This window comes from Mesoplodon bidens, assembly GCF_964165515.1.
Source record: "Mesoplodon bidens genome assembly, chromosome: 5".
Lineage (NCBI taxonomy): Eukaryota > Metazoa > Chordata > Mammalia > Artiodactyla > Ziphiidae > Mesoplodon > Mesoplodon bidens.
The window spans coordinates 35,282,584-35,308,079 of NC_138161.1; the positions used below are offsets into that span (position 1 = coordinate 35,282,584).

The 25,496-nt window shown below is 36.4% G+C and overlaps 1 protein-coding gene and 1 pseudogene across 2 annotated transcripts in view; both read right to left on the reverse strand.

Annotated features, from left to right (window-relative positions):
- The window catches only part of GBE1 (1,4-alpha-glucan branching enzyme 1), a 296,584-nt gene that overhangs the window by 97,435 nt on the left and 173,653 nt on the right, over positions 1–25,496 (reverse strand). The window lies entirely within an intron of this gene.
- LOC308618086 (large ribosomal subunit protein uL18-like) lies at positions 1,883–2,952 on the reverse strand (annotated as a pseudogene). The gene has a single exon. The product of its transcript is annotated as a large ribosomal subunit protein uL18-like (transcript).

Genomic DNA, 25,496 nt, shown 5'->3' on the forward strand with positions numbered 1-25,496 from the left:
GGAGGAGATGAGTTGGGGAATACCAGTTACATAGGGATAGAGATAAGGCAAGGGTAAAAAGAAGCACCTAGATCTTCAGAAAATGGTATGTGCATGCCTGTGTGTGCTTGTGTGTGTATGTGTGTTCTGGGGGTGGGAAATTGAGGAAAACTGTATGCGAAGCTGCTATTAAGCTGCTATTAATCATATTTAAATTTCAACTATCACTCCTTCAGCAGTTTTCAAATTTGCACTTATTTGTTAAATAAGATATAGCTCTTTAATGTCTATTTGTACACGTTCCTACAAACAAAGGGAATTAGCATTTAGCAGCCTGGCTAGAATAGAACAGAATGGAGAATATAGGTGTTATATAGAAAAGAAAAAGAAATTCAAATTCATTGAATGTCTACTGGCTTCTAGAACTCACATATTACACAGTCTCACTTAACAAGGCTGTAATATCAAGTGTGTTTCATGGTTGGAGAATCTGAGATTTTAAGAAGTTAAAATGTTCAGGGTCACACAGCTAATAAGTACAGGTGGAACTCAACCTTTTGAGTCCAAAATCTCAACCCTTAAGTATAATTGGATAGTGCTACATTCAGCATGACCATGTATAAATTAATTTTTGTTTTTGGCAATTTCCTTGGTACAATATATATATATATTTTTTTGCAGTACGCGGGCCTCTCACTGTTGTGGCCTCTCCCGTTGCAGAGCACAGGCTCTGGACGCGCAGGCTCAGCGGCCATGGTTCACGGGCCCAGCCGCTCCGTGGCATATGGGATCCTCCCGGGGCACGAAACCGCACCCCCTGCATCGGCAGGCGGACTCTCAACCACTGAGCCACCAGGGAAGCCCACAATAATTTTTTAAAACCACATACCCATAGCTCCAACATGTGGTCATGTCAACTGTATGAACTTGAGCAAGGTACTTAACATCTCTAAGCCTCAGTTTTCTCAACTGTAAAATGGAAGATAATTTCAGCACATTCCTGAAAGAGGATTAAATAGGATAATGTGTATAATGTGGTTAGCAGTGTTTGATATATAGTAAGGATTGATTAAGGGGAGCACCTATTGGATAATAAACAGATTTTAAATGTATTTGTTTACATATAAATTAGAATAGACCAATGTGTTATAATACCTATAATTTTTTTCATATTGAAAATAAATCTTCTTAAAGATAAGCATGTTTTGGCTAATATCAAAACAAAATGAGCCTTTTTTTTTTCTAGTTGATTCAGCAGTTGAGTTGTTACACATTCCTTAGAGGATTCCGACTTCCATGGCCACCATTCTTGAGCCTTATTTTTTAATTCTGCATTTATTTTTTCTGGAGTAGTGTGGTGTTTACTTATTGGTGCATTCAACAAGTATTTCTTGAGTACCTGCTTTGTGCCAGGCTCAATGCTAGGTGCTGGGGTTATAGTCATGAATAGAAAACATACAACACCCATTTTCATGGAGCTTAGAGACTAATGGGAGAGACAGACATTTTACCAATAATAACAAAAATGCATTTAATTACAATAGTGATTAATAACACAAAGAATAGTATGGTAGTATGACACTATAATGAGAAAGGATCTGTTAACCTAGTGTGGAAAATATTCAAAAAAGTGATATTAAAGGTGGAGGTCTACAGGATAAATTGGACAATATATCACTCAAACTTATTGGAAATCACCATAAATTTAATTCAGAAAAGCTGTCAATCCATTTCTGACAGGCATAGCAAGAATACCTTTGTATTACATACTATCAGTTCTATAGTGTAATCTTTAACATGTGACCTCCTTTAAAAATCAATTCTAATACAGTCAACACAATCAGATTTTGTGGAAAGCTATTTATTAAATTAGCCATCAAATAAACAGGTGAGAGCACGAAAAAATAAGAGATGAACATTTTTTATGTGATAATTTTGTGTGGTTGAACCTCTCATATAATAGTCAGCTATTCACTTCTGAAATGTTTGAATCGCATTTCTCCAGGATTTTCCTATTTTATTTATTTATTTGTTTGTTTGTTTGTTTATTTATTTAGCTTGGTCAATAAGTTTATTATTGTCTTTATCTGAAAAACCTTCATAGAAAATTGTGGTTTGGTTTATCAGCTTCCAGAGGCTCACTCCTGAGCTCTGAGGAAGCTTGCCTTCTTCTGAGCTACTCCATCTTTCTTCTGGGCATTTGGCATTCTGAGATGGTTCTACTTCTTCTTTTAACCTTCTTTCTTGGGCTTCTTCTCATAGACTGGATTCTCTCCTACAGCAGCATGAGCTTTCTTATAATCTCCTCCATCGTGTCTAGAGTCACACTGTTCTTTATGTATTGAGAGAATTATTTCCTGGAAGCATCTTCACCTTCTTCAATCAGGTAACACAGACAATCTGCAATGTTCTGACCCATGATGTGCTTCTAGTGTACTTCTGCAATGGATTCCTTGCTTTCTGAATCATAACCAGAGTCTTTTGTTACTGTGAGGGACAGACAAGCCTCCATCCACAGCTTTTAAGTAATAGTTCCGGCAAGCCCTGCATCCAAACAGCAGGTGAAGGCACCAGGTTGACCATCAGTGCTTTCTGCAGTGTATCCACGAGAGTTCATGAACATAAGCTGCACAAACTATCATATCTCCTTCTATATGGAATAAGCAATCTGACAAATGATATCTCTCTCGGTTATATGAACTATCATCCTATATTTGGGTCTCTTGTACTTATTTTTATCCTGGATTACCATGCACTTCTGAGCACAGTCATCAGCTTTAACCTCTTGTCTTCTTCCAAATTTCACTTGGTATCTCTTGAAGTAGGCCTTATTCTTGATAACTTTAATAAACCCCATCCTGCAGAACAGAGACCGGTGCCCACCGCTAGCCACAGACCTGCAGATCCAGCACCTCTGAGGGTGGCAGTGGGGTGGGAGTGGGGAAGAGGCCACAGCCCAAACTCAGGCACAGTAATTAGCCAGAATTTTTCTCTTTAAAGAGAATAACTTTGGGGGGCTTCCCTGGTGGCACAGTGGTTGAGAGTCCGCCTGCCGATGCAGGGGACACGGGTTCGTGCCCCGGTCTGGGAAGATCCCACATGCCACGGAGCGGCTGGGCCCGTGAGCCATGGCCGCTGGGCCTGTGCGTCCGGAGCCTGTGCTCCGCAACAGGAGAGGCCACAACAGTGAGAGGCCCACAAACCGCAAAAAAAAAAAAAAAAAAAAAAAAAAAGAGAATAACTTTGGGATAATTTTCTTTCTAGCAAGATACATCTCTGGAAAATTCCCACTTCATGTTATAGCCTCTTTCCCAATTAAGGCTCACACTTTTCTTGAATCCTGCCCCAACTATTGCCCACTTCAGCTGAGACTTTGCTCTTTCTATCAGTCTTAAGAAGCCATTCCTTTTTTCCCTTGCTCTCTGTGGCTCCTTAATCCCTAAACTAGCTCTGCATATGATCTCTTCTTCTCTTTCCCTTCCTTTTTCTTTTCTAACCTCTTTTTCTCTCTTCCTTTTCTCTCTCATCAGCCTCTCTTCCTTTTAAATTGTCATTCATAAAGCAAAAGTGAAAGCCTATCAAAAAACTAGCTATTGCTTGAAATCATTAAATAAATAAATATATTTACTAATTTTGAAAAAAATAAAGAAAGCAAGTGCCTTGGTTTGATGCAATTTACGAGAAAATTATGCCAGACTTCACTTAATGAACATCAAGGAAGCATTTGTAACACACACATACACACAAATAGCACTGAGTTAGGAGTCAGGAAAACTATTCCATTTGATTTTGCAAAAATCAGTATAAGCACATAACCTCTCTGAACCTCAGAGTGATAAGTTTTGACAAGAAGTTACTAGATTATTTGTTCTCCTTCTAACTTAGGATTTAATAAACCTTTTATTAAAGTGAAAGATTAATTCAAGATCAAAAATTTTCTGAGCTTCAGGATACAGAGTAAATAATTTGAATCATTCCACTATATGCTAACATAATCCCGACCTTAAAGGTTTATTACATCAAATAATGTGTTTCAGGCAATAATAGAATTCTAGATGATAGGGAAAAATAAACACACATACTAAAAAACAACCATTCAGCCTCCCCACCAAAGAAAAAAACAAATATAAGAACTACTACCCATTCCTCTCCTGTCCAAACTCTACCTATTACTCAAGTCTCAGCATAAGCTTCACAGAATCTTCCTGACAATTCCTTAATTAGTGTAAAACAAAATAGGAGATAAACTGGTTCATGTAACCAGTCTTCCCAACACAACAATAAATGTCTATGTGGTAGGAATCATGTCCTATACCTTTTTCTAAATTAATTTTAAACAAATTGACCTGAACTGAATTAACAAGGTACATAGAAAGCTAAAAAACTCAAATAAAATCCAACATTAACTTTGAAGCAGTTAAAAAAACCCAAAAAAACCTAGTATACATTACTTAAGAAACTGTGTTTTCAGAGTCATTGAAATAGGAAATGGAAATTAAGAACAAAACTCTTGACTACACTGGCATAAATGTAACTTAAATGTACTTTTGTAGGTACTTCAGACACCTACAAAAGTGGCTATGTAATTAGTATGATGTAGGCATTTAGGAAGATATTTTTACGAAGAAAACTAAATAAGAAATTATTTATTTGGGATGCTCAAATAAGATTATCCTCTTCATTTTCCCCCACAGTTTACAATCTTTGTTTAGGGGCCTTTTACAACATGTTTACCACTATGAAAAGTAAAATCATTAAACTCTTCACTAATCATATTTTCTTATTAATGCATGAATTTGTTTATTTTAAGTTTTAACACACATGAGCATTCATCTGAACATATACCCTAATTAAAAAAAACAGATATATATATCCAGCCTCTAGTTAGAACAAATTCAGATTGGTCTGCATGTATAGCCTACATTGGAATAAAAATGCTTATGATTAAATATTGAAAATTTCCCCAAATGTTAGATAAATCTCTGGTGACAATAATAAAAGAAAGAAACCACAAAAACATCAGTACCCTTAAGGAATCATCAGCTTCTTTTTGTTTGCTCCAGTTATAAATTTTGCATTTGCACACTGCTGCCTAGATTTTCAAAGGGTTCTGCAATGATTAATTTAACAATCTACCCATATTGCTGTAATATAGCCAAGAACTTTTACATATGTATAATTTATAATATTCATATCAAGGACAGATTAGTGGGTAAAATAGAACCTCCAATAACCAGGACTGTTATTAATGCAGAAATGGGCAAGCATCACCAAAATAGGACTACTCAAAAAACAGACTTCTCAAACTTAGGCAATTTTACCCCCAAGGATATAGAGAAATACACATAAACAGTGGTGCATCTTCATGAGAGTCAATTTAACCTGATTACTGTGAAGTAAACAAAATGAATTTCTAAAAATTGTAGTAATTATAAATATATATTGAATGCTTATTAAATGCTGGACCTTGTACAAAAAGCTTTGTGTGAATTATTCCATGGAATTCCCAAAATAACCCTCAGAAGTGTGCACTACGACAGGAATTGGTGAACTTTTTTTGTAAAGGGCCAAGTATAAGCATTTTACGCTCTGTGGGCCATGCACAGTCTACGTCGCAATGATTCAGCTCTGCTGTTGTAGGTTGTAAGAGATCACAGACAATATGTAAAGGAGTAAGCATGACTGTAGTTCAGTAAAACTTTATTAACAAAAACAGCAGCCAGATTTGGCTCGCAGGCCATAGTTTGCTAACCCCTGCAATTAAAACTCACATTTTGGGTTTCCCTGGTGGAGCAGTGGTTGAGAGTCTGCCTGCTGATGCAGGGGACATGGGTTCGTGCCCCGGTCCAGGAGGATCCCACATGCCGCAGAGCGGCTGGGCCCGTGAGTCATGGTCGCTGAGCCTATGCGTCCAGAGCCTGTGCTCCGCAACGGGAGAGGCCACACAGTGAGAGGCCCGCGTACCGCAAAAAAAAAAAACAAAAATAAAAACTCACATTTACCACTGTCCATATGTAACTTTCACGGGGCCACACAGCTGGCCAGTGATGAAGTCAGAATTTGAACTCAGGTTTCTTATTGCAGAATCAAAGTAGCTTGCTACTATGCACACCTGGCCCTTGACAGCAACTTAAAGAGCTAACTGTAGTAAAATAAACACAATATATTCTGAAGTAAAAGGCAAACTGACAAATTTGTAAAAGATAAAACAATAGATCAGAAGAAACTTCACATCTGCAATGGATGCAGGTCCTGGGAAATAAAAGCTTAGACTCCTCAGAATATCAGATATCTGGTGAAAATTTTGAGGAGAATTTAGCCTATGCTTAAAAAATTAACTTTTTCTTTTTTCAAACACATGGGCCTAGAGATTTATTTGGGGGAGTTTTTTTTTTTTTTTTAAAGAAGATGTTGGGGGTAGGAGTTTATTTATTTATTTATTTATTTTTGCTGTGTTGGGTCTTTGTTTCTGTGTGAGGGCTTTCTCTAGTTGTGGCAAGCGGGGGTCACTCTTCATCGCAGTGCGCGGGCCACTCTCCATCGCGGTGCGCGGGCCTCTCACTATCGCAGTCTCTCTTGTTGCGGAGCACAGGCTCCAGACGTGCAGGCTCAGTAGTTGTGGCTCACGGGCCTAGTTGCCCCGCGGCATGTGGGATCCTCCCAGACCAGGGCTTAAACCCATGTCCCCTGCATTAGCAGGCAGATTCTCAACCACTGCGTCACCAGGGAAGCCCCCAAATTAACTTTTTTAAAAGGTCCCAAAATTATCTTAAATTTCCATGGTTTCAGGATTCTTTTTCATATATAAAGACATAGGATGAATTGTCAAAGTCACCCGCCCAGAGTTTTATATATATAGTTATCAATGCCCAGGCACTTTGCAAATGTATAGCGTGCCGTCAGGTTGAGATTAATGACCCACTTTCAGGTCAAAATCCTGCCCAGTCAGAGTGACCTGGCCCTATTAAATAAGTCCCAACTCACCTGGGATAAAATCCACTCTATAGTCCTGGTTACAAGGTCCGATACAATCAAGCACCAGTCTAATACTGTGACTTACTCCCTTCCACTAAGTGCCAGCTACAGTGGCCTTCTTTCTGTTCCTCAAGCACAATCAAGCTCAATTTAACCATATGGACTTCGCATCTCTGCCTGGAATTCTCTGCCCAAGTTGAACCCAAGCTCAAATGTCAAGCAGATTTTAATCAAATATGACCTCTGAGAGGCTTTCTCTGGACACCCAGGGATCATATATAAGAAACTATGTCTTAAGCAAGGAATGTTATAGTCATGTTCATCTATGATTAGTTTTATATTAGCCCCTCAAGTCCCTTGGAACTAAGTCTATTACTTTTTCCAAAATCAGTTTTTGTTGCTGAAAATCACTAATTTGGATACTTGCTGGATATCAGCAGGTCACTACTTATACAACCACCAATGGTTTTCTGGATCAGTGGTAAACTCTCCCATGCCAAACTATTTTTTTACAGTAAGAGGGAATCTGCAACCTAAACACTATGGTCTATTCCTCTATTATACAAAGATTATGGGATATACCACATTAAAAACAAACAAACAAACAAACAAAAAACCCCCAAAACAAAACAACCTTTGCACAGTATGAAAGGAAAGTAAGGAGAGGCACTATCAGTTAAATCCACTGTGCTGCTTCTGCTGAAAATTGTTCTTGAGAGAGATCTTTATTTAAGAAATATAAATACTACATGTTACTCTTTGATTAAATAAGGCATTTAGGAAAAAGCTGCTTATTTGGGCTATACCATCTTCTCCCTTTCAGAAAATCCCTCCCACACTACATTTTCAGTACCTTTTTCAACCTGCACTGAAGGCCACTGAATAGGTTTGAGACATTTGCTTTTTCATTGGCATGTAGAACTGTCATTGTGAACGGTTCCAACTACAATACTCAATGATGCCCAAACAATGAGCAACACGCGATAACTGTCAGAGTCACAATGTATCTGCTAACTCCTGAGGATGATTCCCTCTCCCCTTTGGCTGCTGGCAGTTTGCGCTCTGGGGAGATAAAGAAAGAACAGAAAACTATCCTTTACTGAGAATAGATAATGGGTCAAATGCTTTATCCATATAGTCATGTTTAATTTTTTCTTTACACTTACACTAAGGGTTATCATTCTCTAATTACAGATGAGGAAACTGAAACAAGAGATTTTACATGATTCTTCCAATATCACCTGAACAGGTAAGTGAAGGATTGGGACACTGGTAAAGATCTGACTTTCCCCATCAAAACATGTCTCAAAGCCAAAAAAACTTTAAAGTCAGGTTTTATCCACAGACACAGCAACTGTACGGATGATTATAGCCCATATGTTTCCCTGCCTCCCAAATTTTCTAATTTTTGTTCCCTCCTCTTTTGTTTTGTTTTTGTTTTTTGCTTTCTCTTGTTATCATCCATATTATTGGTATATTAGTGAAGTTTATAAAATTTGGGATGTATCACAGGAAGTTCATGGAGCTTGCAGCAATGTGCCACCTCCCTAGCCATCTTAACTTGCTTTTTTTCTAGAGCCCTCTTGCTCACAGGTGGTTTGTTTTAATTTATCAATTACCACCACAATGTATTTCATTGTTGCTATTGTTGATTGCTAATGGTTAAACCAACTTTGGAAAGAATTATAATATTAGAATATTTTAAAGCAGATGTTAGGGCTTCCCTGGTGGCGCAGCGGTTGAGAGTCCGCCTGCCAATGCAGGGGACGTGGGTTCGTGCCCCAGTCCAGGAAGATCCCACATGCCGCGGAGCGGCTGGGCCCGTGAGCCATGGCAGCTAAGCCTGCACGTACGGAGCCTGTGCTCCACAATGGGAGAGGCTACAACAGTGAGAGGCCCGCGTACCATAAAAAAAAAAAAAAAAGCAGATGTTAGGGACTGTAAATATGTAAATTGCTCACAACAGAGCCACAAATAGCTCAAATTTGGCATTTTGACTTGTCACTGACATAAATATGTGATTCAGATTCATTTACAGCCAGTTACATGAGGAGTAAATGAAGAAAAAAAGAGAAAAAAAGGGTATACAAATTTAATAAAGATGTAAATGTGAGCAGAGAATGAAATATGCATGTAAACAAGTAGAAAGGTCCAGAAAAATAATGGCTATACACAAAAATGAGTATTGCTCTGAAGTATAAATTCTTCTTATCATAATTTGCTGATTTTTTCCAACTATTATGACACCCCATGTTATATGTCTGACCCACTGGCTCAAAATGGCCTTCACTACAGCAAGAGTAGTACTAAGCCAGCAAGAGCAAGCCTGTTCATGATCCTTCCACAGCTCTCCACCACCACTCAAGGATACAATTCCTTTACCTTTGATATAGCAAGCTAATCAAAGAATAATTTCAAAGCTCCTTTGTTTCACAGATACTTGTTAGTCTTTGGCAATAGTTGATTTTATGAAAAGTGTGTCTCTTTTAAAGACGAAAGGGGAATATCTAGTTGAAGACAATTGCATTTTTGTGAATATTTGTCACGTTTACAGATAAAAGGCCTACACTTGTTTCTTGTAACTCATAAACACTTCATAAGGAAAGGCCTCTTTGAAGGTTTATGATCATATTACAGCAAGACAGAAAATATTATTTTGATTAATCAGGGTGGCCTATATATTTCTACTGTGGCTTTTAAGATACAAAAGTTTAAAAGTGGCCCAGTAACCTCTGAAGTGCTGTCATCACAATGGCTGGCTGAAGGAAAATACAATAGCTCTTCGAAGCTCCAAGGCTTGTTGATAACACCTGTGATTGCAAGTGGCTCTTCTTGAAAAGAAAAGTACCACCTTCCTCTTCAATTGTGACCACTGTGTTCCACAGTGGGTCAGAGGTGACTAGGGTGCTTTCAAGTTCAGTTTTAGACTTCTGAAGAACTGGATTGTGAGCAATGACAAGTTCCCAATTTAGCCTGTTAGAAACATAAAAATGGTCTGCTTTCCCTCCTTTAACATATATTTTCATTCACTAAGTATAGCAGGAGATTTAATCTAGTGACTTTTGGAATACAATTTAAATTTAAACGATAGATTGTAAGATTTTTGACTAGACATATATTAAGGCTTAAAAAAATAGTAATCTTCACAATACACTCGAGGGAGAGTAAATGAGGTAAAACAAACAAAAAAAAAAAAAGGAAAAAATATATCACTGAAAGAGTGAGTGATTTTTTCCCCCATTACCTTATATACACATTATTTACAAGTCTAGAAGACAGAAGAGAACCAAACCTTAGTACACTAGAAGTCTTTTGACACAATTGTACTTTTGAGGTATAAAATAAATAGAAAATAACAAAGATACAATGCATGTCTATACTGGGCAATGGCTAAGAAATTTCTGACTAAAATATAATATGATATAGTCAGAACCCATCGTTATATTACATTCAGAGTTCCAAATATAAGAGGGATATAGACAAATTCATGTTTGCTAATAAATAAGAATTCAAAACCACGTAATGCAATAGGAAAAATAATTGGGGAGAAAATGGAAATACACACTCTGGAAATAGAAAGAGCTCCAGGTTATAATACTCAAAGGCACACTATGTAGAAAAGTGATTGGATCTGTCTTCTGAGTGTCCGTGGGTTACAAATTGATAGACAGATGTTTAACTTAATGTAACAAAGAATTTTCTAATGGGGAAACCTGTCCAAATATGGAATGGGCTACCTCATGAGATGGGTTTCACACTACTGAAGATCTCTAAGGCCAAGCAGAATCAGGGATGTTGAAGCAAAGATTAAAGATTAAACTATGTTACTGAGGTCCCTTCAAACACTTGAGTCTATGAATTTTCTAGTAAGAGAATTGTCTACAATGAGAGCCCAGGTTGATAAAAAGAGCATCTCAGAGAAAAATAAATACCAACATACAAGTAACATTAGCTAATAGCAGAAATAAATGTAACTAACACATAGTTTATAAATGTTTCTTCGGTGACGAGTTAGGGAGTACAATCAAGGTGACAAGTTTGAATTGTCAAAACCAGGATGTACTGAAGAAATCTGAGAAAAATCTCAAGAAAAGAACACTGATCTGCATTGGGCTTAGTAAAAAACAAACATTATTGCAAAGCTTAATAAAATGCATTCATCAGTACTAATCCAGCACTAATGGGAAGAAAGAAACACTAGTTGGTAAACCCAAGCTTTCCACTTATTACAGGGGTAGTAACACCAGTCAGGCAGGAATGGTCCATAAGACACTTACTTTACCAAGATTACATATTGTCTAAGACCATGTAATGTTTATAGTGTTAACGCTATGCTCATTTAAAAATACTTAAAATTACTTATTTGAATTCAAAAACTATTTGGAACAAAACAAAGGTGACTTCTTTACTGAACACAAGGATTCCAACTAACTTTTAAGGCATATACTCCATCTAACATTATTAGATCAGTTTTGTTGTTGTTGTTGTTAATATGAGTTTATCGTGAGCGCGGCCCCTATAGCTCAATCTAAACTGGAGGGGGGGAGAATTCTGAACTCTAAAGTTGAGTATCAGCTCTGAGCCACAGTGATTTTAATTGGCATTGATGTTCTAAGACTGCATGAGCAGCAGATGTCCTGATTTGACTAAATCTAAACTTTAAAAAATCTATTTGAAAAGTTATTACCTATGTCTATATGCTTTTGAAAATGAAGCTTACTTTCAAATGCCCATGAGCGGTAATAGTTAAATGACTAACATTTGCAAATGATTTCTTAGAGCCACTTTGTTTCTGATATAAAGAGGATTTTAAAAAATTTTAATTAAAACTTTTGATTTTGAGATAAATGTAGATTACCACGCAGTTATATGAAATAATACAGGCAGATCCTGTGTAGACTTTACCTGTTTACTCAAATGGTAACATTTGAAAAGCTATGGAACAATATCCCAGCCAAGGTACTGGCACTGATACAGTCAGGACACACAATGACATCACAGGCGGCTCTCCTGATACCCTTTTATAATCACATACACTTTCCTCCTGCCTTCCCACCACTATCCTTAACCCCTGGTTACCACTAATTTTTCTGTTTCTTTATTTTGTCACTACAAGAATAATACATAAAAGTAGTTGAATCATATGTATGTTCTCTTTTGAGACAGGCTTTTTCCTGTCAGCATAATCCCCTGAAAATCAATCCGAGTTGTTTTGTGGATCAATATTGTTACTTTTTATTGCTAAGTAGTATTCCATGGTATGGGTGTACCATAAGGGAAGCCCTCCCTTAGCTATTCTTTGAGGATAGGTCTGCTGGCCACAAATTCTCTTCATTTTCTTTCATTTGAGAATGTCTTAATTTACCTGTCATTCCTGAATGATATTTTTGCTGGTTTCTAGTTAATAACTTGCAATAAATATCTTTAAGCACATAGTATTTTCTTTTTAATATATAGTAGGCTTATAGCCTTAGAATAAAGTACCTTAAGTGAAATAACTCAATGATCATGCTATAGCATTTTTTAACATAAGTGCTGACAAACTGTTTTCTGAAAGGACTGCAGAAAATTATACACCAAGAAAAATAGTGCATAGAAGTGATCTCTACTCTTAGAGAGAGGATGGACTACTAAGACCCTTCCAACTTTATGATTCCAACTGATACCATTGACGAGGCTCATTTATCATGGTAATTTTTAGACATGACTGTATTAGTCAGGGTTCTCCAACGAAACAGAGTGAACAGGATGTATATATATATATGAGGTGAGTTCTTATAGAGATCAGTTCAAACAGTTATAGAGGCAGACAAGTCCCACAATCTAGCCTTCTGCCTGCTGAAGGATCAAGAAAGCCAGAGATATAATTCAGTTCAAGGGTAGCCGATGATGTAACTCCCAGTAGGAGGGCTAAGGCCTAAGAACCAGGGTGCCACTGGTATAAGCCTCAGAGTTGGAAGGGCCAAGAACCAGAAGCTCCAATGTTCAAAGACAGAAAAAGATGAACTTCCCAGCTCAAGAAGGGAGAGAGAGAGAAAAAATTCACCAGTCCTTCACCTTTTTGTTCCATCGGGGTCAACAAACTGGATGGTGCCTGGACACATTGGTGACGGTGGTCTCTTTATTCAGTCACTGAATCAAATGCTAAATCTCTTCCAGAAACACATCCACAGACACACCCAGAAATAAATGTTTACCAGCTATTTGGCATCCCTTAGCCCAGTCAAGCTGACACAAAAAATTAACCATCACAATAACAAGGAAGAATCAACTTTGAAGAGCAGTGAGAAGTTTCTTTTGCCTTTGACATTCTCAATCAACACTTGTTTATTCCCACACCAGTTCACCTGGGCATTTTTGCTTCACTTCTCTTCCCCAGCTCAGAAACTTCATTGATGATGCATATCCTACACTGAACTTTATTTTCTATAAAGAGCTTAGGGATGAGTTTAGGCCAAGCTACACTTTACAACTGTCCTTGAGAAAGTAGAACTACTGACTTCTATAGTTAGATGAAAAGCTATGACTAGACCCAGAGATACTGGTGTTCTATTATTGATTTTTACCTTTAAATAAATGGACTCATCAGGCACTTTTGGGGGCTGAAAAACTTCTACACACCCAGAAACACCTTAACTAGTGTACTCTTGGAAATCTCTGAACTTGTATATGAGATACTTTTGAAAAGATTACCCTTTAAATTATGTCAAAATAATGAGAATATACAGAAAATAATTTTATTTATCATTTTGTCATAAATTGCAAGGAAAATATAATTTTCATCCATTTAGTTTTCAAAAGAGATCACAAGTAGCCAAATCATTAATAATCATAATTTACGCATTGGTCTCTGCCCTGTAAAAAGCAGAAATAGCCATATTATGCAGATGTTCAGCAGCATGGCTGAACTAGACCTGTAAAATTGATTCTATAGAAAATATATCCTTCACATTATCCATAACTATATGAATTTGACTCAAGTTATTGTGCAAATATATCTATACATACATTCATATTTTAAAAGTCTATCATTTTTCCATATAAATTTACAAAGACCACAGTGGTTTTCTGGTCTTCTCCTATATTTGCCCATACTGAAATCAGAATAAAGAGAAACCTATATCTGACATACATTAAATGTATAAGTTATTATGCTAATTAAATAAAATTGACAGATTGCTTATTTCTGTACTTAAGTGCATACTTCTGTATTTTTATATTTATATAAATTATTTATAAATCAAAATAATCATAGCAGTTAATTATATGCCATGATAGATATATGATAGATAATGGGATGGCAGATTGGAACTTATAAGTTATTTAATACAACACATTTCATGGGGGGTGGGTAAGATAAGTATCTGATAAAATTGTGACTTTGTGAGGAATGGAGAAAAATTATAAAGCTAATAATTATATACATAATTGTTTGAAAATTATCCTCTAGGTTAGAGACATCCACATTTAAAAATTCTTTAGGGAGTTAATTAAAATAGAAAAAGTCATCACTTATCAAAAATATGACCAAGAGATTTAATTTTGGCTTTGCATGCTTATTTTGACATTTTTAAATGGATTTTAATATGAGGAAACAAAACATCATTTTCTACTTAAAGTTTTTCTTTTTGCTTTTTTTCAGTAGGTCTCAGAGTAAAACCTTTTCATAGTAAGTAAAACAGCATAATATTAAAATGTCCTCACCATTAAGATATATGCAAATTTATAAAATGAAGCATCTCCATATTTAGGAAGAACTGGATTTTATGTCAGTTGGTATATTAGAAAATAGATCATGATTTCCTACTAAAAATACTGCTTTAACAAATTACTTAGGGCACAAATAAAATTAAAACTGAATGATATAAAACATATCAATTAAAAAGGCTTTACTATGTGGCAGCATGGGAAGTTAAAAATATTTTTGAAATAGAAATAATTTTTAACATCAAAAGCCAAAGGAAATGGCAGAACATTCTGCATGAAAATATCTCATGAAATGTACAGAATACTCTCTCAGGATAAACATTTTTGTTTTAGGTACAATTCTAATAGATAATAAGCATTAATTAGAGAGCAAACACATGCTGTTGAAGTAAAATCAAAAGGCAGGTCACTGAAATGACATGTTGTCTAGTAGGAAAGACTAACATGGGGGATTTTTTCAATGTTATATATATATATATATATATATATATATATATATATATATACATACACACATATATATACACATACATACATTATTAGACCTATTTAAGTGCAGTCTTTAAGTAAGAAGGGGAAGTCCAGCTTAAGTCTATTGGAATGAGACAGGCAAGAAGACATTTAAAGCAGCAGGGACAAGGATGGAGATGGTGGAGTTTTTATGAAGGTTTCCTACAAGAGGAGATAGGTATTTGGTCTTGAAATATAAGATAGTGTATAAAGCAAAGTAGAGGAGGGAAGGCATTCCAAAGGAGAAAGAATGGCATGGGTAAAGACACAGAGACTTGGTATGTGTGAGAAAGTCTACATTGCAGAATTTAGAGAAGTAGAAAGTGATCAGATACTTGAGCTCCTAGTTTGCCAAGAACTTGGAAGTTATCCTTAAGACCAATTACTTTGAAAATACGTCCTTGTTCCCATAGAGCTTCAGTGAAGATGCCTCAATGCTGAGTGAATAGCACACATGGGATGGCTAGAGGCAGCTGGGAAACCCCTACCCTGGTGCCTCAAGACAGAGAAAGGATTAACCCACTGTGACTATTGTCTATTGTTCTTAAAGTCTGTATGCTTTCTCCCAGAAATTGGCTAAGGGTATACAACGAAGGAGAAGTGCAGCCACATCCCTGTTTCAAGTACTTTTTAAAAATAATGCCACCTCTTTTAATATGTATGTTTCTTAAAATCTAGAATTGGATCCTTTTGTATATCAAAAAGTTGTAATCGAATATTCATGGACCCATAGTTTCATCCCTGGGGAAAACATACAAGGAGTTAGGCTTGTATGTTGTGACTGTTGTGACTACCCCATCCACCATCCCAAAAGCAAGTGTACATGCACACATTTTTACAACCATTAGACATTCCCTGAGATAGCTGCAAACTGGATAGTACCCTTGTGCTGCCTACTGCCAACTGCAATTCTAACTAGCTAGTGCACAATGGCATTTTTTGTGCTCGAGACGTTTCAGGCAATCAGGGAACCCCACCTTCAATCAGTGGACTAGGAACAGTAAGGATAATAAGGATAATCTCTGAGAAATATTTGGGACCATATTTGAGATGGCATAACTGACTTGTGAAACCCTGTTTTATGTCCTTGGTTCTCATATTTCTATCTCACATGATCAAGAAAGTATCAATCTATGACATAGTCTATAAGGAGGAGGCAGCATTAAGTGTAACTCTACAATAGACATTGGATCTCCATTGTCACCAGAGCCATTAGCATTCATCTGTTTAGAGAACAACTGTCATAGGCTATAGTTTACCACTGAATGATTTACACTTGTCAGTCACACACAAAATTTACATTTGAGAAAGTTTACTCCAGCAATACTATGAAGGCTATATTTGGTGATGAGTTGAGTATATTTGAATCAATTGTCACGCAAGCTTACTTAGCTTATAATTAATTATACCTCCTGCTGTGACTTACTATTTAACAGATTTGACCTGGAAAACTGTGATTCTTTAAACTGACTATTTTTATTGTTGTCAACTTTCTGGAAATGTTAACTATATGAAAATTCAAGGAAAATGGAGGTAGAAAAATTGTCATTCAAGCATTTATTGATTGCCCTTCTCCAGCCTTTAAAACACCTTCCAGTGGAATTTAAGGGAAGCCTCATAGTTCTAGAAAAATTTAGTCAAATCCAGCTTTCTGCTTGGTCCACAGGCAGGTGGGCCCAAAAAATCACTCAGGAATCCCATCATATTTCCTTATCGATGAAACAACTCTCCCACTCTCTCAGATGACAATTCTACACCTCCTCTCATCTGGAATTTCCAACACCTCTCTCTTAACTTTTCACCTTCAGTTGACTGCCTTGACTTTAAAAATAAATGAAAAAATAGAAGAAATTACAGAACATCATCAACACCCAATCAAATCTACCACCCTCTCTGCTTAAAACTCATATATCTGTCTCCTTATTATATCAGATAAATTGTCCCTGAACTTTTCCAAGACCAACCCTCCATTTGTACCCCAAATCCCATCTTCTCTTCCCTTCTCAAAGATTTGTATCTACAGTTATCCATTCTCTACTGACTCAGCAATTTTCCCTTCCCTATTGGTTCAACCGTATCAGCTGAAACATCTCCTACTTTAAAAGAAACTTTCTGACTTACAACTCTCTATTTTAGCTACCAACCCACTTTTCTACTCCCCTTTAAAGAATATCCCCTCATAAAAGTTATCGTAACACATGCTGCCTTCACTTTCTCTCTTCGCATTCATTTTTAACCCATCAAAAAGAGAATTTCAGCCCAACCATTCCAACAAAACCCTTTTTAGTCCAAATAAATGACCATCAGGCCAAATCAATGTCTAATTCTCAATCCTCATTTAACTTAAGCCCAACAGATGCAGCTGACATGGTTGAGCCCTCTCTCCCTGTCCTTCTATTTCACCTACAGATCCTTCTTCCTGACCTCTTCATGTGAGAGTAACTCAGAGATCAGCAGTCAGACCATTTCTCTCCTTATCCTCACTTTTCAAGTAATCTAATTCAATCTCATAGCTTGAAATACCTTCTATAAACAGATGACTTCTGATTTTAATTTGCCAGCCCTATCCTTTCCACTGAATTGTAGGTTCAGATATTTGACTGGCTACTCAAGATCTCCATTTATATGTCAAATGGACATTTCAAATTTAATTTGTCCAACAATGACCTTTTAATTCCCCCCCCAATACTTCTCCCAGTTTCCTGCAGCTCTATAAGTGGCTATGCTATACCTCATGCTCAAAAGGTATAGAGGTGCCATTTTCAGAGGCCCATTTACCTACTGGACAAAAACCTAGAAATAATTGTTCTTACCCTCATATACAACTAATCACTCAGCAAGTTTTATCAGCTCTCCCTTCAAAATGTATTCCATTTTAATCTAATCAGTTCTTAAACCTCCTGATGGTACCACTCTTACCCAAAACACTACAATTTCTCACTGGACTGCTGCAGTGCAGATGACCCTTAATGCTGCCCACCAATTCCACACCTACCCACATCCCTCTTCCTCCTAGCTTATTATCATATAGTGAACTTATCTTCAGTATTGTCACACCATTCCCCTGATCCACACCCTTTAACAGCTTCTCATCAAACACAGAATAAATTGAATAAAATAGAAGAAAATCCAAACTCCGTACAGAAACCTACAAGGCTTTACATGATCTGACAACTGCCAAACTCTGGTTTTTCCTAAAATTATCTCACACTTACCATTCTGCATCTTCTTGCCTTCTTTTGAAAACACTAAGCCCGTTCCCCCCACAGAGACTTCACAACTGCTTTCTCCTCACTGTTCGCTCACCCCCCAGGATTTTATATTGCACCTTACTTCATTCAAATCTGTTTAAATATTACCTCTTCAGAAATGGTTATCTTGATCACACTGAAAAACAGCTGCAGTCAGCATAACACTGAACAATTTTAGGTGACTTTATTTTTCTTCATGGTACTTGCTACTATCTGGAACTTTATTTTGTATTGTCTGCCTTTCCCATAAACAAGGCTCAGAGAACTGGGGTCTTACCTGTTTTTTTACTGCTTCATTTCCAGGATTCAGGAATATTCGGTACATAATAAGTGCTCAATGAAATTTTGTTTAGTTAATTAATTAATTTAATTAATTAGCTAATTCAGCACCTGTGTGTGCCAGACTTATTTTTAATACATGATTCTAAGCAGCAGATTACTTTATCATTAACATGTGTCCATAAAGCCCCCTGTCCCTATCATTCATTTTAAAAAGCAGACACTCAGAAGTTCACTATATATACATATGCAGTATATATATACACATATACATAGTACATGTATATATTTCCTAAAGACATTTTACAGACATTTCTAATACAGAAAAAGTATTTCATTTCTATTTTTAAAGCAAAACTTCCTTTGCTTTAAAACTAATTTACCTTCACAGCATAGAAATCTATATTCTTTCCCCATTTTCTATCAATTTTAGTTCTGTTGAGATTATAAACTATAGCTAACAGCAAGAAACCAAAACATTAAATAATCTATGATTAATCTGTATAAAACTTTGAACTTTAGATGTGTCTGTACACATACGTATATAAACATATATAGAAATGATAAGAAAACTCAAATCTAGCACATATTGATATAAACTAGTTAATATCTACACAGTAATATAATTTATAAACACGCATAACACAAGAATCAGAATTCTACTTTCTGCAGCATGTTAATAAATCCTGCAGAAAGAGTGGATAAAAGGACCAAGCCTCCCTCTGGCTTGTTCCCAGCTTCTCTGAATTGCCTGGGTTTATGCTCAAATGGCCTCAAAGGTTTACATTTCTTAAGACAATTTTTAGCTGCAGCCAGTTTTTTCTACATGCTGAAATAATCAGTAGAGCAGGGACATAAGCCATAATGAAGACAAAGAGGAGAGAAAACCAAAGCTGTGCCCTCACCTGATACGGACCCAAATCCTCCCCAGCCTCAGAACCTTGGTCTCCCTTGTATTAAAAAAAAGTGGGTGGAGGGAGGAGAAGGGAAGAGGAGAGGAGGGGAGGGGAGGAAGAAAGATCACAAAGAAAAAACAAAATGCTTCATTTCTGCCTTGATGGGAGAAATTCTTAGGTCTTCATCAATTCACAGATGACTATCTAATCTAGACACCGAGGATAGCATCTCCTCAGAGTATTTGGTTGTGAGTGAAGTTCTTACTTTTGCATTGCCTATATTTTAATATTTTACACCTTGTCTGCTTGTGGCAAGTGGAGTCTATATATTAAGTCTTTTAAAAAGAACATAGAGACAATTTTCCCTTAGCTCTTTGCAGGATTGATAAGCATGAATAAAAAAATAAAATCCATGATTTTTTTATTGTTGGGTATCTCCTTTTAAATATCACAAAATGTAAACTGCCAAATGTACAGCTGAGATCTATGAGACAGACAGACAGAGAAAGAGACAGAGAGAGAGACAGGGAAAGAGAAGAGAGAGAGACAGAGAGAGGACAAAGAGAAGAACCAGGAGAATAACAAAGGCAGCCAGATGAATCTTTGATGGAATGATGGGGGAAGACTGATAATAGTATTTTGTTTAAGTTAGTGTAAATCCTGAAGCAGGTTGTGCTATTACTTACTGCTTGAGAAAATGGTAAAAAAAAAAAAAAGCTTCATTTCTCTAAAATGCAAACTACAAGTAAATGGTACTATATGTTGATGGGGGTTTGAGAGTGATAAAGAAGAGATGAAAATGAAAGATTTCAATAAAATAAAGAATTAAAATGGTGACAAGCACTACGCTGTAAGGAACAGCCCATAGCTTGGATGCCAAAGCAAATCCACCCTAGTTCCATCCACTAACTACTACAAGTTAATGTCACTGTACCTTTAGTATTTAAGGTATTTAAGGGTTTAGTGAAAATTTTTAGCTTCTTACAAGGACACAAATTTCAAATAGGATATTCTTTACAAAAATGTAAAACCACCATTAACAGTGTTTATAATATGGAATTTACATATGCACACTCAACAAAATATCTCCTAAAGATGAGATCAAAAGAAAAATAGGTTAAGGTATCACTATTTTAAAATACAAAATACAAATATAATTGCAAATCTTAACTACAGATTATGATAAATAAGTGAAGAATGAAGAGAGGAAGCCATGAGCAAGCATTCCAGGGGATTGATTTTAGACTGTTGAAGTTAAGAAGGGACTTTTACAATGTGGACTGGAAAATAAATAGGAGCTGGCCATACAAAGGCAATACTCCAGCAGAGGGAAAAGCGTGCACAGAGGCTCCAAAGCAAAAAAAGGACCAGAGTGGTTAGAGATTAATGAATGAGAGGAAGAGAAAGTTAGGATGAGACCAGAGGCAGGTCCTTCAAAACCTCGATGTTAGGATTTCTTAAAAAATCTCTTCTAAGTGCACTGAAGTGCCTCAAGGTCAAAGACATTTGAGAAATGAAGTATTATTGTGCAGCACTTACTTGGAGATTCAAAATACACAATAGCTAATTAAAGATTCCAAGAATTTCAACTATAAAGAAATGTGTTGAACTTGATTTAATTCAGGGTTTTCCAAATTTATTTGAGCACTGAACACTCTTCATGTGACACACATGGATATCCTCCTGAACTTTCCTCCCTGGTGGATCATTTTCTATAGTAGTTACATGGAACAAACTGCTGTGACAGATCTGGATGCCATTGTTACTTCATGAATTAACTGAAATACCATTTGCTATATCTGGTAATAAAAGGACCTAAAATATTCAATAAGTAAGACTTTGTAGAGATAATGGGTTTCATTTTTTACTCAGTTGAACAAATATTTGACAGTCTACTCTCTGGTAGGCTCTAAAATATTGTGCTAAACAATAGGGTTACAAGATGTATAAGACCTATATTCTAAATTTGGGAGCCTTAGAAAACATAAATGTATTCATTCATTTCTTTATCCATTCAACAAATTTGTGTTTAAGTAAGTCAAGCACTGTTCTAGTCTTGAGGGATAAAGGCAGAAACAAGACAACATTGCCGTTGCTTTGCTGAAGCTTACATTTTTGCCTGGTGCAGAGGAGAAAAGTAAACTAAATAATAATGCAATCCAAAAACCGGTATAGTAAAATACATATTAACATGTAAGAGAGCAGACAGTGGAGGGAGATAATCAAATAAGAGCGTTTAACACAGGGCAGAGGTAGGAAAGAGGATCTGGATTTGAGAAATAATTTGGGAGTAATATAAAGAGGAACTGTAATGGTTAGATGGACGTATGTTCAGAGTTTGTATAATACATAAATTTGAGATCAACAAAGAAGTTGTGGAACAAAATATGGAAGTTATAAGAAATAATAACTAATTCTTATTATGTGCCAGGAACTGTTCTAAGAGTTTCACATATTTTTAATACTTCAAATCTCCCAACAGCTCCACGAGGTAAGCTCCATTTTAATCATTGTTTTAGAGATGGATGTGAGTACTAGAATATTTTAAATTAGGTATGTGGCTTGCATTATATTTCTTTTGGACAGTGTTGTTCTATATGCTTCTCAGCAGGACTATTAGGTTCCTATTTTGCACACTTAATTTGTGCACACCTCACATATAATTTCCCATTTTTCCTTCTGACCCCACCAGCCAGCAGCCTGGCAGCGCAGCAGTCTCCTGTACCAGGTGGTCAGCAGGGACAGCAGTACTGAGTGACCCTCTCGCCACCTCTATGACCTGACAGTGTTCATCCCTTCATTTTATCTCTAAACTCCCCGAATTCTCTTCTTTTACAGGAGATCTTATTAGATACCTCACTTCTAGAAAGTGCTGGGAAAAGATAAAGAGATGGGCAATTTCTAATAGCCTTTCAGATATAACCACACAAGCTGGTCGATGAGCCCATGGCAGAAACAAGGAGGAAAAACCGCAAGTCAAGCAGAGCCCAGGCCAGATTATTATAAGGCAACGCTTAATGATAACACTTTGTCAGAAGGAAAATATCAGGAGGACATGCTAGTCCAGCCTGGGCTCCAAACAACAAACATAAAGGTGTGATCTCCTAACTCATAATCATTGTCACAACATCAACAGCCATGTAAAATAGAAAGAAGAGACAGGAGATGGTGAGAACTAAGTGGGCCCTTCCTGCCTGAGCTAATCTAGGTACTGTTATAGCAAACAGCTTAGCCATTATACTGAAAAATTTGCCCCCTAACTCCATTATTGGCAAAGACTGAACAATTTGATTTAGAACCTACATCCTGAGACTAAAATTCTGTTTCCCTCTCACAACAAAGTACCATAAGATATTATCCTAAGAAATAGATCAGATGGCCCTGGATTTAAAAGGCAAAAGAATCAGGGTAGTTAATCCAATAACTGTTTAATAAAATGCCTTCCACACCTGAAAATTGAAAAAAATAATAACAAGTAGAGGGATGCTTTGCTTATTCTGCATTGGAGGGGAACAAAGTGCTCCACATAAATAAAATCTTCACAGTAACCCTCATTAAAAAATAGTTGACAGATAACTTTAACTTAATCGTTAAAATATCATTTAAAAATATAACATTTTTAACGAAAATACTTTGAAATACTTTATCCTGGTGCCTAAAAAGACATTTTTGAACATGACTTAAAGTTTTTTTAATGACTCACATTCATTATAATCAATTATTATACTATAGCACAGTCTAATGATGCCCAGAGCGACAATTACAGAGTGTGGAACTGTTTGCTGCTGCACCTGAGGGGCCTCACATCACTGTGCTTTCAGTTCTGGTTTCTGGCCTTGATGGGCTTTCTCCCTCTACCATTTCTCTTGGCTGTGATTTCTCAATACTGTTAGATGTTGATCACGATAGGTCATTTCCACAAACGTTCCTAATTTGGGGCTTCTACCAAGAAAACAGTTGAATGTGCTTTTAAAAAATAGTGTGAGACCACAACAAATAAAGATCCACAGCGATTATGGCACATATTTGGCTCACAAAAAGTATTGTTATTGCTTGTCTTCAAGCCTCTAAGTAAGTTTCAGAGGAATAGGTCAGCTGGTTCATCTACCCACAAGAAGACTGTGACAATGATATGGCAATGTTGGTAACAATGGCGATTATCATGACTACAAGCCAGGCACCAGGATAAGTGTGTCACTAAATCCTCACAATCACAGGAGGGAGATACAATTAGAATCTTATTTTACAGATGGGGAAACTAAATTTAGAAAGATTAACTAATCTGGTTGTGGTTACACGCTAAGCGGTGGAACTGGTATTTGAGCCCAGGCTGCTACCTAAAGCCAAGGCCTCTACCCATTCTCTATTATGCATCCAAAAGTCAGTAACTACATTTATAGAAATTACTTACAACTTAGATGCAAGGCATTACAATAAATAAAGGTTACTGAATTTTAACTCTGTAGATTTCTTCACTAAACGTGAATTTTGATTTATTGAGCCTGATCTTAAAAGGCATTCATTTTGTTGATTCATCTGCTACTTAAAATCAAGGAGATGTTAACATAATTCTGCTGAGAGACAGTGTCATACTACCAGTTTAGGTTTATAAAATTCCCATTGCTAATCCAAAGAGAGTTGAATTACAATGTTGTGTTTAAACTATAAAAGTATCATTGTCCTACTATCATATCTGACTCAGTACCTAATTTACTATCTAATTTTGGAAGTTTCAAAGAATCTGATACTCTCTTAACCCAAGGTACATCTCAGGGTCCAGAGATAGCCCTAGATGCCCAGAGATTATATCAATCCCAAATGTGTGTTCCTTTGGTCTGAACAATAATTTCAAAAATTTAAATTAATTGCAGACATTTAAAAATGGGAATATTTCATATAAAATGTGGACTTCTGACTTCTCTCAAAGAACTGGAAGATGTGGCTTCACATGGTAACAACCAGCAGGAACTTGTGAGTGGGAGCCCCTTCTAACAAGACCTGTTTGCTCTGGGTTGCCAAAACCACCACCTTGCCTGCTTCCCTCAGTTACCTGCCTGGTTTGTGAGTTAAGCCCTGCTTTCGTCTTTTGTAAAAATCTGAAAGTACAACTCCAAACTCTTCATAATATTCTGTATTTAGCTTGTCATGCATTTTCAATGATGTTATTTTATATAGTTTTAATAACTGCCCTGTGGCACATGATGAGCTCTTCATCCATGAAACCAAGGTTTAAGTGTTAAACAGCTTGGTAAGATCAGAGAGGTAAAGGTCATGTAATTCTAAAACCACTTATTTTATATTATGTCAGATCTTTTATATCTTAACTATATGTAATATTTATTATCATCATCATCATCATTTTGGCTGGAAGTATCTTTGATAGCTTTCTTCATTGAATTCAGTTCTAAAGAACAGGTAACCACATCAAGTCAATACTTTGCAGTGTCACTTTCATGGCAAGCAAATTTGATGGTGAAAAGTTTATGAGACAGAGAGAAAGAGAAACAGAGACTGCTTTACTTAAAATAATTTCTATAAGAAACAATAAATATTAACTTTACTTCCACATTTAATACATAAACAACAAATATATCACTAAAATTAAAAAAAAATAAACAAGTATCTTTTTCGAATGTAACATGGTGATAAGTGCAATGGAAAAAAATTAGATAGGGACAGGAGATAGGAAATGGCAGAAGACTGAAGGAGATATTTTATTTCAGGTTGTCAGAGAAGAAAGTTCAATAAGGTAGGTAGGCACCTAATGCCTCCAAATTGAATGATCTTTAATAAAGCTTATCACTATAGTCATCATGATCATCAGCCCTCACAAAGATCAGATGAACCCACTGAACAGCTAGTTGGCCTCATTTGCCATCCTTTACACAGTGCTGAGAAT